The 16743-nt window shown below is 41.3% G+C and overlaps 1 long non-coding RNA gene across 2 annotated transcripts in view; it reads left to right on the top strand.

Moving 5' to 3' along the window:
* The first annotated feature begins 6034 nt into the window (after positions 1–6034).
* The window catches only part of LOC128106283 (uncharacterized), a 62142-nt gene continuing 51433 nt past the window's right edge, over positions 6035–16743 (top strand). For both annotated transcript variants that reach the window (XR_008216649.1, XR_008216648.1), the window contains exon 1: positions 6035–6188. This is a non-coding gene — a long non-coding RNA (uncharacterized LOC128106283). The remainder of the gene's footprint in view (positions 6189–16743) is intronic.

Genomic DNA, 16743 nt, shown 5'->3' with positions numbered 1-16743 from the left:
AGAGCCATGTTTGCCAGGCCTGGGCTGGTTAGAGTCCCTTCTGATGTGATGGGGCTGAACATCTTGGAGTAATGCATGGTGGGGGAGGTGTGTTTACTCCATTGCAGCTGGAAAGTAGAAGAGACTGGAAAGGAACGGGTCCCAATTACCCCTCTATGCTTTGCCACCAGCCTTCTTACTTCCTCCCCTGTGGCAGCACCTCTTAAAGATTCCCTCACTTCCCAATGTCTGCATTATCTTAGGACCAAACTTTCAACACATGAGCCTTTGGGGACATTTTTGATCCAAACAAAAGCATATTATTTCCTAAGCAATATAGTATAAAAATATTTCGTGTAGCATTACATTGAATTAGGCTCTATAAACAATCTAGAGATGGTTTAAAATATCAAAGGAGAAAATTACAATAATTTAGTCTAATGATCTTAATTTGCTTCCTTTTCAATTTTAGAATCTGGCAATTCTTAACTCTGTAAAGTAGAATCTATGTCCCCACGGGCTGAACAGCAAATGTCGGTTTTATACACAAAAAGGGGCTAAGGCAAACAGGAACAAGATAAGAGAAACCCTGAAGGGTCACTGCAAAGTTATTTTCTTTGTAAAGAAGGGACAGGGAAATAGAACAATAGGAAAATAATTGCTTATTTAACAAGGGTTTCTTTCTGGTCGCCTCTATTGTGTAAGGATTAAAGTAGAGGGAATTTCATTATCTTGACAAATGAAGCTGGCCTGTTTGCAAAATTCAGCTGTTGTCTCTCTAATCCTGCTTTCTCCGAGGTCAGATACACAACTGAGTTCAGCTTGGCGACACGGAACTTTAGCCTCAGTGGCTCCATTTGGATTTGGGGCCTGGTCTGTTGGGACTTAGTACAGGAATTGGTAAGAAACAATGTCTACTGCAATTTTTACTTAGCAAGAGTATATTGGAGTATATATAGGCTATATGCAAATACCATTACCTAGCCGTCAGCTGTAAGGGCCCACAGACTTTTTGGTACCTGAGGACTTGGGGTCAGCAGGAAGGTCCTGGAACATCCTCTGCCGCTACTATAAGAAATGAGCTGCTATGGTCCATTTCCAGTATGAGATATGCTTAGAATTCAATAGTTGCAGATAAACAGGTGTTAGGTCCTTCTCTCCCTTGGTTGGTGACCTGCTTGTCTCCAGACTCTGAGAGTTCAAAAGTTACAGGCAGTGTTAGGATCTGTGTGACTTGGGTCCTAGAAGACTAACAAGGGGCAGTGAGGGAATGAAGAAAGGACAGACAGACACATCACAGTAAAGCTGGGATCAGGTGGAGGTCTGCTCCCTGCAACTGGGAACCTTAGTGTGTTGATTAGGTACAGCACAGCAGGAGGGATTAGCTAGTCTGGGTGGGAGGTCTGCAGAAGAACAGTCTAAGGCTGTAAACATCCAAGGGCAGGAAGCTGTGACTGCTGGTCTTTGCACACACTGATCAATCCCTCATAAATCCTAATTACAGGACCCCCAAGGAAAGCTTGGCCATTATTCTAGAGACTGTATGGGTAACGATTTTGCCAGTGTCCCGTGGGCCCAAGGCCTTGGAGTGGACAGCATGGCTGCGGCCATGTCAACAATGCATACTCACTCAGGGATTCACTCATTCAAGGCTTCCTCTACTCCTTACAAAGCAGACTGCTATGTGACTGAGGCCTCAATCAGAAAAGGGGGCAGTCTCAAGCCCCGATTTATTCATTCAAAAAAGTTTTGCCTCCTATATCAATAGGATGAGGAATTTGAGAATGTGACTATGCTGGATTGTGAATTTCAAATGGCCCCGCCAATGGGGAAAAGCAGAGCAGAAACTTCTCATGGTCAAATCAGCATGCCGGCCACCTTTGCTTTTCTCTGTGCTGGCATCCCTTCTGCAGAATGAGGTGTTTAAAATGCTTCATTTTCACCAGTCCCTTCAATTTGTTATGGTCTTATCACAATATGTAACTGTGTAATACAAGCCTTCCCTAGGCCAGGCTCTGGGGTGTTGGTCCTACGGATACAATCCAAGCTTATGGCCCTGGTCCTCATGGACTACAGATGTGGGGCTAAGAAAAGAAAATGCTGGACTTCTGGAAATGAAAACCAGCTCCACCCAGAGTGACATCCAGCTTTGGACATAAAAACCACTACATTCCACCTTTGCAAGGGAAGGTATCTCAAGGCATCTTCTTGTAGTTGGCTTAGTCTTTTGCTGTGTGGGCAGTAAGAAGCTGCTGACGGGTCTCCTGTCACTTGAAAGGGAATCTCTGTTTTCTCTCTCAATCTCATGGTCAGTTATAAGCAAAGGCTGACAAGCAGTTAGAGGATTTTTTTGATGCCCCTGGAAGGCCACCATATGAATATCTGTACCCCACCCCACTTCCTTAACCCTTTGTTGACTCAACATCATCAAGGAGAGGCTTCTTCAGCTGGCTCTAGAAAATTATATCAGATTTTGATAAGAAAATAACTATTAAAGCTTCTTGGAAAATAAAAACTGTAGGACATATGGACCAGCACTTAGGACCTAAGAAAGAATGATGGGATGGGGGTGGGGTATAATACAGGTCTCAGTGCCTGTAAACATAGCACTTCAAAGCGGAGAAAAGGGTGGGGAAGGATAAATAACACTAAGAGTGTTTGGAAAATCCATAGAGAAGGATCATTTTGTGGGAAACCTTTCTCTGAGTTGTTGTTCAGAGCAATACAAGAAACTTCCAAAATAATATAGGCTACTGTCATTGCCCCTGGTGACCTCCCAGAGGCTGACGGTAAGATCCTCTTGCTGAAGACACCACACATTTCAGACAAAGGATTTGGAAGAATCAAGCTGGACCTGACTTGGAAGCCTCTTCCCAAACAGTATCAGAAGGTGCTATGCTAGCTGCCGAGGGAGAAAAATAATAGTCCTACACAGCTGTTAAGTCTATAAACCACAACAATGACCATCCCAGCAAGATGTCCCCAAGAGTGCAATAGGGGCACATATATCTTAGGGGTAAGCAACAGATGCCCAGTTGCCCTTAACCAATTAAGAATTGGTTAACCAAATAGGGAATTCATACCTGTACTGTACACTTAGCCGACTACATGTGGCTAAGGAAGTCATGGATCCGAGAAGAGAACTGGCTACAGCCATTCTCCTAAACCAGGATAATCCCTACTTGCATTCTAAATACTTGCCCTCATATCTACAGGTAAGTGCAGTTCTCAAGCTCTCATCAAAGAAGCTTACTTTTACAGCAGATAAAGATCCACAATTGACCAAGAGGTGTCCAATCCTCGTTGATATAGCTAAAATTAAGGCTCATGGAACCTCTTGGAAAAGGAGGCAGAAAGACTGTAAAAGTCAGAGGACCAGGACATCTGCTGTGAGACTGTCTTCTATACAGTACAGGGGAAGTCTCAGCAATATGTCTGCCTGAACGAGACTCGCACAGTGATAGCACCAGATGACATGCTAGTGTGGCTGGGGAGACATCACACACCTCCACAGGTGAAAAGCAGCTGGAAGTTAATGACTGCTAAGAGGGTAAGCAGTCTTCTCCATGGAAAAACCCCTGGTAGGTTATCCAACCTTGACTGGTCAGCCCTAAGCACATATACACACAAGCAACACTAAGTGATGGACTCATCAGGTTGTGCATATATACATCATACATACAAAATACATAGATACATACATACATGTGTGTATGTATGTGTGTGACAACAATAACTGAAAAAAGTATGAATTTGGAAAAGAGTGGGTGGGATGAAAGGAGCTGGGCAGAGAGGAATGAAAATGATATAAATACAGTACTCATTTATGAAATTCTAAAAAATAAAAATAGTTTAGAGCAGGGAAGAGGTGCAGGTCGGAGAATTAGGAATTCAAGGTCACCCTTGGCTACCAGTGTGTCCCAGGTGAGCCTTGGCTGCAGGAGACTTTATCTTAAAAACACAAAAACAAAAACACATAGATTGTTTTATCGTGTGGATCCAAGAGTTGCCAAACTTCACTTCTCCCTTGCCAACTGAAAGTTTCATAACATGCAGAATTTGGGGCTCTTACCCCCAGAACGTTGAGTCTAGTAAGTCAGGGGTGGAGCCTGAGAATGTACATGTCTGACATTCTCTGGTAAGCTGAGGCTGCTCTTCTTGGGACGGGTAGGGTGGGGGTGGGAGGAAGACAGTGGGGAGACCTTATGGAGAATTATCTGGCAATATTTGCATTGGAATATGACACTGGTTTTTTCTAGGCTTACTAAACTCCTCCCCTTAGGTCCTTGTCTCCCTTGCCTCTGCCCAGGGTTAGGCTACTCCATTGCAAGGCTGTGCCCCAGGTCAGGGTGCAGACTTGCACCATACTTGGTTCAAAGCAAAATTTTGAGAAAACTGGAGTCTTTGTTTTTTTGGTTTTGTGCTTGCTGCAGAAGGAAGCTACTGCTAGGTCCCGATGTCTGGCTTCTAGCCAGCTTCTGGGTCACTGGCTTTCCCTGCTGTTGCTAATGGTCTCTAGATGTTTCTGGTTGTTATTGCTGTAGAGTATCTCAGTTCAACTTTTTCTCTCATAACTACTGGCATCAAAGGCAGCTTCTTCCAAGTGGGAAATGATCCATTTTCTCTTCAGGTTCCGAAAGTCTCACTGTGAAGACAGGAAAATGCTGTCTGGATGAAGATCCCGTGGTCTTATGCCCTCTATTTCTAGCCTTGTCTCCATGCTGTTGATTGAATATGCCTGGCATGTATCTCCAGGCTTGGCACTGGCTCCTGCCTTAGATTAGAGCTCACGTCTCTCAAAAGATCATATACTGAAAGTTCAGTTTCTAGTTTGACATCATTGGAAGGCGGGGCAGGGGGCATACTGCTCATGCTGACAGACTAGAGGAAAGGTCTTTAAGTCAGTAAGGACATATTCTCAAAAGGGACTCTGGACCCCTAGTCTCTTCTCTCTTTCAACACACACGCACACACACACACACACACACACACACACACACACACACACACACACACACACACACCCTCCATCCAGGTTTGCTCTTTTTCCACAGCCACCATCTCCTATGATACATATCTATATGTTTTATCCATCTATTTATTACTGGTCTGAATTTTACCCACTGTGTGTAAGCTTCATGAAGCCAGGGATTGTAGTCCACCTTACTTGTAGCTGTGACCTTGAGCAGTGTTTGATCTTTGGTAACTGACACCCACTAACTTCTGAATGAATCAACCATATTTGTTTCCCCTGACTTCAATACATACCCTGCATGTTTTATCAATAAACTTAGGATAATGGATCTCAGCTAAAACCTAGGTGCCATAGTTTGGTAAAGCTAAGCCATATCTAAATTGTGTTAGACCAATACCCACACAACCTGCTACTTGGAGAGCTTCTCCAATCCCCCTCCACCAAACTATAACAAATCCATTCAAAGTCCCTAGAGTGATCTATTTTTTCATGAATACTCAAATAAACTAAGCAGCTTTATTCAGTGTGTGTGTATAAATATACTTTTATGTGTGCCTCTAGAAAATTAGAAAGAAATGTGAAAAATGTAAATGGTGAAGAAATAAATAGAAACAAGCCAAGGATAAGATTGATCAATCAACTCTGCTTGGCTAATGTATAAATGGGAACAAGCGACATTAATGTTACAAAGCAATTCAGAAAAGATTATCTCAATATGGCCAAGTAAAGCAATGAGAAAAGATAAATATTTATGAGTTTTACTAATATACATAAATCACCATTCGACCCTTCCAAGCCATTGACTCAGGTGAGACGACATTAACATGAATTCATAGTTTATGTTGACCTGTACTGCTACAGACTCCTCTACAGAATGACAAGCTGTGGCAAATTTCTCCAGTTGCCTGAAAAATATCTAGATTATTCAGCAATGTGCTCGTGATTATTTCAGAGTTTTATGCTGTCTCTTATTTGTGGGGTAGTATCTATCATTTCCAAACTCTGAATAAGATGCCTTCGGGTGACAGATGGTTTATCATTTCCTTATTATAGGATCCAAAGTTACATAATCTTTGAAGAGCCTGTGGGTCCTTCCGGAACCGGACTCATTCTGTGTCAGACTGAAGGGTGAGAAAGGCAGCCATGCTCTATGGGTCTTCTAGCTAGACACCGCAGATTGAGAAGGACACATGAAAAGCCGCCACCTCTCTTCCCATGCTTCACATCACTTGGGGTAAGGCAATTCTTTTACAGTGGCTGCCATCAGAATGGGTGCCTACACAAGACTGAAGGACAGCCCTACTGCTTCACACGCTGTAAATAGACTTCATCTCTGATTTCTCAACAGCTTTATTGTGCAGTTAGCAGTGACTCTGACGAATTCAATTCAGTGAGAAATCAGAAAACACAGAGACAGCAAAGAAATAAAATATATTTTCTGGCTTCAATGAAAAGTAGCCGTAATTTCACTTGGATGGTGATTTGCAGCGCCACATACCCAGCTGTCACCACAGCGTCCCTGGACTTTCTGTTGTCCCCTCAGCACTCTTCAAACATTGGGCTCAGCTGTGCTCGTGTCCTGGTGTTTTTTTTTGACAAAAGGGCATTTGTGCAGTAATCCATTTAAGTGGAAAAGAATGACTCAATCTTTTTTGCCTTTGATGGATGGAGAATAGAAGATCAGGACACCCTGCCCCTCAGGGGAAACACAGTAGAGATAACATATATAACAGTAATAAGAAAGAAGAGGTCATGGATTTGAGAGGAAGTGGGGTGGGGATAGTAGAGAAGTCGGGAGAGAGAAGGTGGAAACAATATAAATACAGTACTCAGATCTATACTTCTCAAAAACTTAAATTAGAAAAATACAACAGAGAAAGCAGTTTTCTTGTATAATTTAAGACTTCTGTGTAATTGTGACATTGCTCTCTCTCTCTCTCTCTCTCTCTCTCTCTCTCCTCTTTCTTTTGCTGTGTGTGTGTGTGTGTGTGTGTGTGTGTGTGTGTGTGTGTGTGTGTGTGTGTGTGTGATTTTGAGGGGTGGGGCACTTGTGGGGATAAAATCCAGAGCCTCCAGCATGGCAGCCTCTATACCACCACTGTGTTTCACCCAGTCATCAATGTTTTTTTCTTAATAATTCCTGAAAAGTTAGGGAAATTAATCTTGAATTGTTTGACTCGTGATCTATTTTGAACATGACCCTTTAGTACAAAAAAAAATGTATTAAATGCAAAATAACAAATGATTATATCTCTTTAAATCTTTCTGCTTATTTTTGTTCTCTCAAAAGCAAAAAGAGGTGTTAAAATAGGGATTTTATTTATTCGACTTATTTGTTCATGTTAGTTAAAAAATGGTTTCAGTGAAAGTTTTTAAGTGTCAATGAAGATGCCAGGAGAGACCTCAATTTCTGGAAAATAGTTCTAGCTACCATTGTAGTTACGATTCTATGGTTGTAAGGAAACATCACGACTGAGGCAACTTATAAAAGAAAGCATTTAATTTGAGGACGGGACTACAGTTTCAGAAGGTGAGTCCAGGACCATCACGGCGGGATGTGTGGCAGCAGGCAGGCATGGCACTGGAGAGCTGAGAGCCCACATCCTAATCTAAAAGTTTCAGGAAGCAAGACAGGATCTGGCTTAGGATTTTAGAACTGTAAATCCCTCCCCCAGTGATGTGTGTGTGTGTGGGGGGGGGGGGGGTCCCTGCAGGTGTCAAACAGAGAAGCAACCCAGTGAAGAGATAAGAATGAAAACCCCGTGCAGACTGACTTCTCTAGGCGGATCATTGTCAGTGTACTTAAATCCCAGTACAGTCTGGGGAAAGGTTTCCAGCAATAATTAGTCCAATCATTCCAATTCCAGGAGCACAATAAAGTTTAGGGTGTGACTACATAGAAACTCATTTACACAGTGCATGTGACCATGAGGATGGATTCTACAGCTAAAAGGCCTAGAATCTAGTGTGGTCTCTAACTGATAGCATAGAGAACAGCAAGCCACAAAGTACATGTGACATCTCCCCTAAGGATGGCTAATGGTCTAGGGAGGAAAGAGTCTGGGACAATCATTCTGGGGAATTTGGGTGAGGTCTGCCTCTGTAAATAGCAATAAGGTCACCAGGTCCTTAACAAAATCCACTCTCAACTTTCTGGATGGAATACAGGTATTTGATTTTTATTTCCTCCATTGAGAAGACACTCATCCCTGTGTGATTAATATTCCTTGTTCTCTTAGTGCTTCTCTGTGAGTACAAGGACCTCTGTGGCCCCAACACAGCAACATACCACCCCAACAAAGCCACACTTCATTTTTTTGTTTATTTATTTGTTTGTTGTTACATCCCAACCAACATTTCCCCTCCTTCCTCACCTCCCAGATCCCCCTTATCACTCATCTTCTCTCCCACCCCCCATCCACTTCTCCTCTGTTTCTCTTAGAAAAGAGAAGGCATCCCATGGATATCAGCCAGCCATGGTATATCAAGTTGCAGTGAGATTGGGCACCTCCTCTCCTGTTGAGACTGGACAAGGCAATCTGGTAGGAGGAAAGGGTCCCAAAAGAAGGCAACAGAGTCAGAGACAGCCCCTGCTCCCACTGTTAGGAGTCCCACAAGAAGAATAAGTTATACAACAGTAACATATATGCAGAGTGTCTAGGTCAGTCTCATGCAGGCTCCCTGGGTGTCAGTTCAGTCTCTATGAGCTCCTATGAGCCCAAGTAAGTTGATGCTGCGGGTTTTCTTGTGGTGCCCTTGAGCCCACTGGCTCCAACAATCCTTCCTCCCCATCTTTCACAGGATCCCCAAGCTCCACCTAATGTGTTTGGCTGTGTATCTCTGCATCTGTTTCCATCAGTTGCTGGATGAAGCCTCTCTGATGACTGCTGGGCTAGGCACCATTCTATGAGCACAGCAGGATATCGTTAGGAATCACTTCATTGACTTTGTTTCTGCCAGTTGTGTTTGGGTCTATCCTAGGTCTCTGGGCTTTCCTGCTTCTTGTTCCTGGCCCTCAGGGGTGGGCTCCCTCTCATGACATGGGTCTCGAGCTAGGCCAGTCATTGGTTGGCCACTCCCACAATTTCTGTATCACCTTTACCTAAGTACTTCTTATAGGCAAGACAAATTGTAGGTCAAAGGTTTTATGGCTGGGTTGGTTTCTCAATCCCTCCACTGGAAGTCTTGCCTTGTTGCAGGAGATGGCCAGTTCAGGCTCCTTATCCTCCTTTGCTGGGAGTCTTTGCTAGGGTTGTCCTCACAGATTGCTGGGAGTTTCCATTGCACTAGATTTGTAGCTCCCAGAGATGCCCCCAGATTCCAGTTGTCTCTCCCTCCATCTTCCCCCACCTGATCTCGACTGTTCTCTTCCCCCTATCCAGAACCCTCCCCCATCCAACTTGGAGGACTATTCTATTTCTCCTTTACAATGAGATTTGTCCGTGCCCTCCCCATGCCCCCTCCAGCCTCCTTGTTACTCGACTTCTCTGCAAAGCCACACCTCATAATCCTTCTGAAACAGTTCCAGTAACTGGAGACCAAGTAGGCAAAATATATAAGCCTCTTTTTAGAGTTTATCTAATTATCTATAGTGAGTTTAGTTCTCATTCAAACCACCACAGTTACTGGATATTCTCTTTTTTATTGGCTAGGGACATTCAGAGAAACAGAACCTAAAATATGTACAGGTAGAGATGTCTATTGAAGGAACTGATTCACACAATTGCAAGGACAGTAAATCTCAAATCTGCAGATCCAGCATTAGGCTAGAAACCCAGACAGAGATCTATGTTACAGTCCTGAGAAAATGCCACTATCAGAAACCCCAGTTTCCACTCAAGCCTGGAGCTCACTGGATGAGATTAGCTTACATTATGGAAGGTGGTCTGTAAATGATAACTTTAGCCATATCTGAAAAATACCTTCATAGCACCTTATTACAGCCAAATTTATATGTGAAATTAGCCACCAAATACTAAAAGTAGGGAGTACAATTAAGAGTGGGAACTACCTTTATTATTCCTTTCCCATAAGAAACAGTATATATCCCTCATGAGAGTAGGCCATTATCCCCAGTAACAAACTGTATTATGCATATTTGTAAATGGGAGTCATCAAAATACAATATGATTATTCATAACCTTAGTAACTTATACTTTCCACTTATATATTTTATTTATTTTTATGTGTATGGTGTTTTCCTACATGCATGTTTGTGTACCATGTGTGCACAGTGCTCTCAGAGGGCATTGGATTCCCTGGAACTGGAGTTACAGGCTATTGTGATCTGTGTATGAGTGTTAAAGAGCAGCCAGTGCTCTTAATCACTGAGACATCTCTCCAACCCACAGTTATATATTTTAAATAAAATACCTTTTATTCACAATACTTCCTGTTCTAAGGACAACATATGAGCAAAATGATGATTTATCTTATACTGAACTAAATTCATCACAGGTAATTAGAAAAACTATATTTTAAAAATAGACACTGAGAACACCTCCAAGAATACAAATGTTGGGCTCAGGAGAAGATACCACAAGAGAAGGGGACTGTACCAGGTAAGGCTCACATTTATACTCCATTTTATCTTGAGGATAGTCTCTAGTCCAGGAAACACAGGATGACTAGAACTCACAGAAAGAACAGTGTGATGGCCTGGGGTATCAGAAAAAGGTGTTCCAAACTAACAGAGAAGCTAGAAATTAAGGGAGAAATTCTGGTAAGTATGTAGCTACAGGATTAGCAGGAACATCCAAATTCTACACCTAAACTACTGCCAAGCCCTTGGATGAACCCTGAACTACGTACATCCAAATTAGACCATAAAATCCAGCATGCATTTCATCTGGAAAGAAAAAGGAACTGAGCAGATGTTCTAGCAGTAGCCCAGCACAGAAGAGAAAGAATTTGGACATGAGTTCTGTCAATAACTTCATTGGATAGACCCAGACTGTTGAAGACTACAATCTTGTATAGCCAATATGACAATGTTGTGGCTTCTCTTTGTGCCCCAGGAGACTTTGTTGCTAACAAAGTGAGCAGTGTGGTCTGGACCACATCAGTGCTGGAGGATTGATGCATTATCATTTGCTGGACCATGATGAAAAATCACTACCACTAGATTTGCAGTGGTAACTAATTCCTGCCCAGAGTGGTAAAACATTTTTATTAAAAGGCAATCTAGTGAACGGGGGTGGGGACCAGTCATCTAGTTACTAAAATGAAAGAAAGAAAATAATAAATATTTAATCATCAAAATCCACATTTATATGGCCACTCCTTCAACTGGGTATCTACATGAAGCCTAATGGAATGCATTTTAGTGGACTATAAACAGACTCAAAGAGTATTAATAAAGACAATAAAGCATGTAACATAACAGAACAAGGATTTGTAAGATTTCTTGGACTTTAAAACACTTTATTTGTAAGAATTACATCCATTGCACTAAATATAGTAAATGTTAAACTTGAGTTTGAAATATATTTTATTAATTTATATAAACAATGATAATATTTAGTATTAATGCAAATTGCACACATTTGAAGAATTAATGAGTGGCTGGAACACATGGAGTTTTTCTTAGCATTTCTTTACAAATATCTTTAGCACTTGGCTTAATTGAAGACAGCAATGGCTCATACATAATTCTGTATTAAATATGTTGAAATATCATATATCACAGTCACTGAAAATTCCCCTTAATACTCCTGGAAAATTGTAAGTGAAAATCTTGAAATTGTTATGGAAGTACAGTGGCCCTCATGGGTCATCTGAAATGGTGTCAAGACTCTTTGGGAATCCTGTTTGCAGAGACACATGTTTCACATGGACACAGATTTACACGGATGCACTTCTTTTGTGTTTTGCCTGCTGTGGTGATACATTATGTACCCTAATAAACTTTGCCTGAAGATCAGAGAACAGAACAAGCCACTAGATTAAACAAGAGGCCAGGCAGTGGTGGCACACACCTTTAATCCTAGCAGTCTGTCTGGACCTCTGTGAATTCAAAACCACCCTGGACTACATGAGATTGACTCAGTCTGGGAAAAAAAAAAAAAAAAAAAAAAAAAAAAAAACAGAGCCAGGCAGTGGTGGCACACACCTTTAATTCCAGTACTTTCGAGTCACATGCCTGTAATCCCAGCACTTGAGATCTCATGCCTTTGCTTGGGAAGTCACAGACCTTTAATCCCAGCACTAAGAAGGAAGTGATATGGTGGACGGAGAAAGACATATAAAGTGTGAGGAGACAGGAACTAAGACTTTTGGGCAGAAGCATCCCTTTCAGCTAGAGGTCTATCAGTTGAGGCTCTTTCAGTCTGGTGAGGTAAGAGGTGGTGGCTGTGGCTTGTTCTTCAGGCAAATTTTATTAAGGTACATGATGTATCACCACACTCTACCATCTCCCTCTTCTTCTTTTTCTTCTTCTTTTTCTCCTCCTCCTCTTCCTTCTTCTTCTTATTATTACTATTACCATCATCATCATCCTGCTCCTCATCCTCCTCTTCTTCATCCTCCTCGTCCTCTTTTTTTTCTCAACTTTAATCCCTTCCCAAAGACTCATTACCGACTTTTCACTGATGTTTATAATATGCCACACCTCTAATTGTTTTTCTAAGCAAACTGACAGATACATAACTTGACATTCTGATCCCAGGGGAATTCCCCTTCCTTGCTGCACTTCTGGGCTATCCTATAAGTAAGTTATAAACCTATACTTTACTATTCTTTTTCAGGGTGGTTCCAACAACTAAATCAAAGTACCTGCAAATCATGTTTGAATATTCTCCCATTGAGGCTGTATTTGTAGAGTAAGGGAGTCATAGGCAATGTAGTAATTGCACCAGAAGGGGGATGTGCTAAAAGTGGGTTGCATTATGTATGAAGGACACTGGTGCCATCAGTCTGTGCACAAACATAACTTAGTAACTGATGATCAAATGTCCTAAGAAGTCATTGACACCTTGCTCATGATAGATGCTCGATTTTCAAGGCCACTTGGTATCCCTGGGGGTCAATAGCGAGACAACAGTGATTTTGTAACAAGTGAATACATATTTTATGCAGAAGGTATGCTGGCCTCCAAATCCCAAAGGGTTTGCAGACAGCTATCTAAATGGAACTTTCCACAAGATTCCCAGAGTGTGGCATTCTGCCATAGAGTGTTTGCCCTATGTGGACTTCCTTTTCACAATGAAGTCCAAGAAGTAGGCAGAGCTGCTTAAAAATGCAACCTGGTTTAGCTGCCCCCAAATGTGATAAATTATTGCCTTCAAAAAGCCCCCAAAGTCCCTTTCTTAAGTGCTAGCAATTGGGCAAAATATAGAAACTTGTTTTTCATTTTTGATGTAATATCCTGACATGCCCTGAACTACAGGAGTAACAGGAATTTCTCTGGGATGACAAGACACATAAATTTTCCTCGTGGTTTATATTCTACTGTGGACAGCCCTGTATCTCACCAGGTGCTTGAGTTATCTGCTGTTGTGTAACAAATCACTCCACAGCTAAGTTGATTTAAAAGAACAACAATTGCTTTCCTGCCTCTCCTGGTGATTATGACTCAGGTAAGGGGGGGGGGTGCAGCTGGGCAGCCCCATTCAGAATCTCTCAAGAAGCTGCAGTCAGAGGATGCCTGCCTGATGTTGGCAAAGATGGGCTGCAGCAACAGCTCTAGGAAGGCCAACCACCCTTCATCATAGTCGTGGGATTTGGTGTGGTCCCCCTATTCCTTCCATCCCTCTGACTTTCTGTTCATACATCCCTGTAAAGGCTTTAACACAAGTCTTCTGCTGAGTAAAATGGAAGCCATTTCATCTCTAATGATATCAGCCTAGAAGTGCACATTACACCAAATCTGGTGTGTTCTTTTGGGTAAAGCAATAAGAAAAGTCCACCTAGTTTCAGATGAGGAAACAAGGACCCCCACATCTAAATGGCAAAAATGACATAATCAATTTTTTAAGAAAGGTATGTAGAGTTTACATACGGCTGAGATTGTCTGGTAAAACACAATCTGATGACCCAGGTATCAAGGACATGGGCTTTCCCCGTGTATGTTGTGTATGTGTTGTAACATGATACTGTTGATACGTATGGCCAGCATGGTGTGCAATCGTAAGTCGGCAATGGGTTAGAGTGTAGGTGTTTGTAAGTTGGCATTGCCCTAAGGTAAAATGTCAAAAGTACACTGTTTTGTCATTCATGTGAAAGCAGTTTTCTTCTTGCATTCTCTATTTATCAGAATTGATTTTTTAATTTTGCAGAAAAATTAGTAGTACGTGGCAACAACAGAGCATGGGAATTCTCTTTCATGATAGAAGACTCCATGTGAACTATGGCTATAACTTGAAGCACCACCTGACTGGATTACCATAGTCACTTATTCTCCTAAGCCCTGTTCTGCTTGGAGAAATCTGCACCTTATCTGGGGGCAGAACCAATAACTGGAAACCATTCATTTTTAAGAATATGCATTCAGTCTAACCATGCTGTGCAGTATTGCTGAAATTCTGCTTCACTAATTACATGTTCAGCTTCAGAGTCTTAAGTCTGCCTCTAATGGCCTCACACTGTCTACTACATATTTCCTTGTCCTCTCTCTAAGCCTAGTAAACTAAATTTCCATCTCCAAAAGCCCCTGGATGGTGAGCTTGGTAAAGTGAGTTGAGTAGGGACCACCTCTGCAGCATCTACGTGAAAACAGATGCAGACTTGCCATTAAAGTCTGGACACAAAGAAAACAGACCACAGCCCAGAACTCTGAAACACTTCAAGATAAAGAAGAAAACTGACTGAAGTTCTTAGATATTTCCAAATCACAGAAAGCAAAAAGCAAGACAACTATTGTTTGTAAGTCTCTCTGTTTCATATAAAGCAGACTAGTACAGGTAATTCATAATGTGTGAAGAGAAAAGACTTTTTTTGTGTTGTTTTGTTTCCTTGTTTGTTTGTTTTAAACAATTTATTGGCATGCTGTGCAGTCAAAATCAAGTGTGAAGGCCACATATGATAGTACATATTTATCATGCCAGCACTCTGGAGCTGATGCAGCAGGATTATGAGTCTGAGGAAGCATTCTACACAGCAAGTTCTAGGTTAGCCTGTGATACAGATCAAGTCCAATTTTCAATAAATAAATAATAAAAAATTTAAAAAGGGAAACCACTAATCCAAGACACATAGAAAGAAGCCCAAAACAATTATGTAAGGGACAGTGTAATATAAAAGCAATAAAAATCCATATAACTAATGTAGAACACACATCGTACATCTATACATAGATATATCTGTGAATACTGTCTTTGTTGGACTATTCAATGTCACTGGGTGTTCTAGTTTGCTTTCTGTTGATGTGATAAACACAATGACCAAAAGTAACTTGGGAATGAAAGGGTTCATTTGGTTTACAGGCACAGGTACCATTCATCGTTGAGGGATTCAGGGCAATAACCCAAGCAGGAGCAGAGACAAGAGTCATTGGAAGGATGTTGTTCATAGCTTGCTTCCCTTTGTGTTTTCTAAAGTCATTTCTTTCCATTTATGGGGTAAGTGGTTTTGGCAACCACTTCAATGGCAAATATATTAAGTTTAAAAAAATCAGCAGTGTTCTCTTTTAAACAGAGATGAATTATGAATGTCTAGATGTGATGGGCTATGAGTCAAAGGGGCAGCTGAAGCTCATCAGACATACTTGTATTACGCATTAAGCTTTCAGCTCAATGTCCAAATGTATAAGACCCTTCTTATTAAACCAAGCAGCTTCATATCCAGAACCAATGTTCTCTTTCTCTTCCCACAGCTTTTGGTCTTATGATTAATATGACAACATGGTGTGAAGGATGATTTCCATAAAAATAATTCTGCAAAGGACTTAAGGAAAGAATGTAGGTCTTTTTTATTAAATCAGTTTCATCAGCAAACATTGGACTAGGCCAGATAGCTTCCCTAAGAAGCATCAATCACCTAACAGGAGTGCACCAAGACAATGCATGAGCACACAGAAGGTAACAACACACAGGCTGCTTTGCAATCGGCTTCCTTATTTCCTTTAAAATGAAATTGCAATTGCTGAATGGATAGAATAGATTTATTTTTGCCTGAGCCATATTTTGAAGTCATAATTCAATATAGATTCTTTGCCCTAAATCCCTCTTTCCCTCCAAAGTCATGCATTTTCCACATAGGCATCTCCTCACCTTATTAATGAGCAGAGAAGATGAATTTGAGAACATAAAAATCATTTACCAAAATGACCTCCTGTAGAGTCACTCAAGTAATAACTGGAAAATGAATCTTGGATATTAGAAACCAGGGGTATCTAAAATATTTTCAACAGGTTCCTCCCAATTTTCCCCAGCTACATTACTTCAAGGGGCAATGAAGAGCTAAAACAAAAGCTAATCTAAAATAAATTAGATACATTGGAATAGTAGGCTAGTGGAAAAGCAGACACAGTGGCTAAAGGCAATGCCTTAGAGATAATTCACCATATAAAAACCTCAAAAAATAAGACACTCAATAATACTGGTTGTTCAGCAGTCAAGGCCCACAGCATGCTTATGAGTGCTGTTCATTCTGAGATATGTTATTTTAAACTGCTATGGAAATTAGCAAACTATGCCTCAGTCAAGTTGCTAACCTCCAGAATTCTTACTTTGCCAATAAATTTTCTCTCTCTTATGAATTACCTGAAGAGATACATTGAGAGTATTAAGGAGGGAGCTGGAAACTTGGCTCAGAGATTAAGAGTACTTGATGCTCTCGCATAGGACCTCGGT

The sequence above is a fragment of the Peromyscus californicus genome, unplaced genomic scaffold (genome assembly GCF_007827085.1).
Source record: "Peromyscus californicus insignis strain IS unplaced genomic scaffold, ASM782708v3 Scaffold_9__1_contigs__length_137607984, whole genome shotgun sequence".
Lineage (NCBI taxonomy): Eukaryota > Metazoa > Chordata > Mammalia > Rodentia > Cricetidae > Peromyscus > Peromyscus californicus.
Note: the sequence above shows the minus strand (reverse complement) of the source record. Positions and strands in the feature narration are given on the sequence as shown.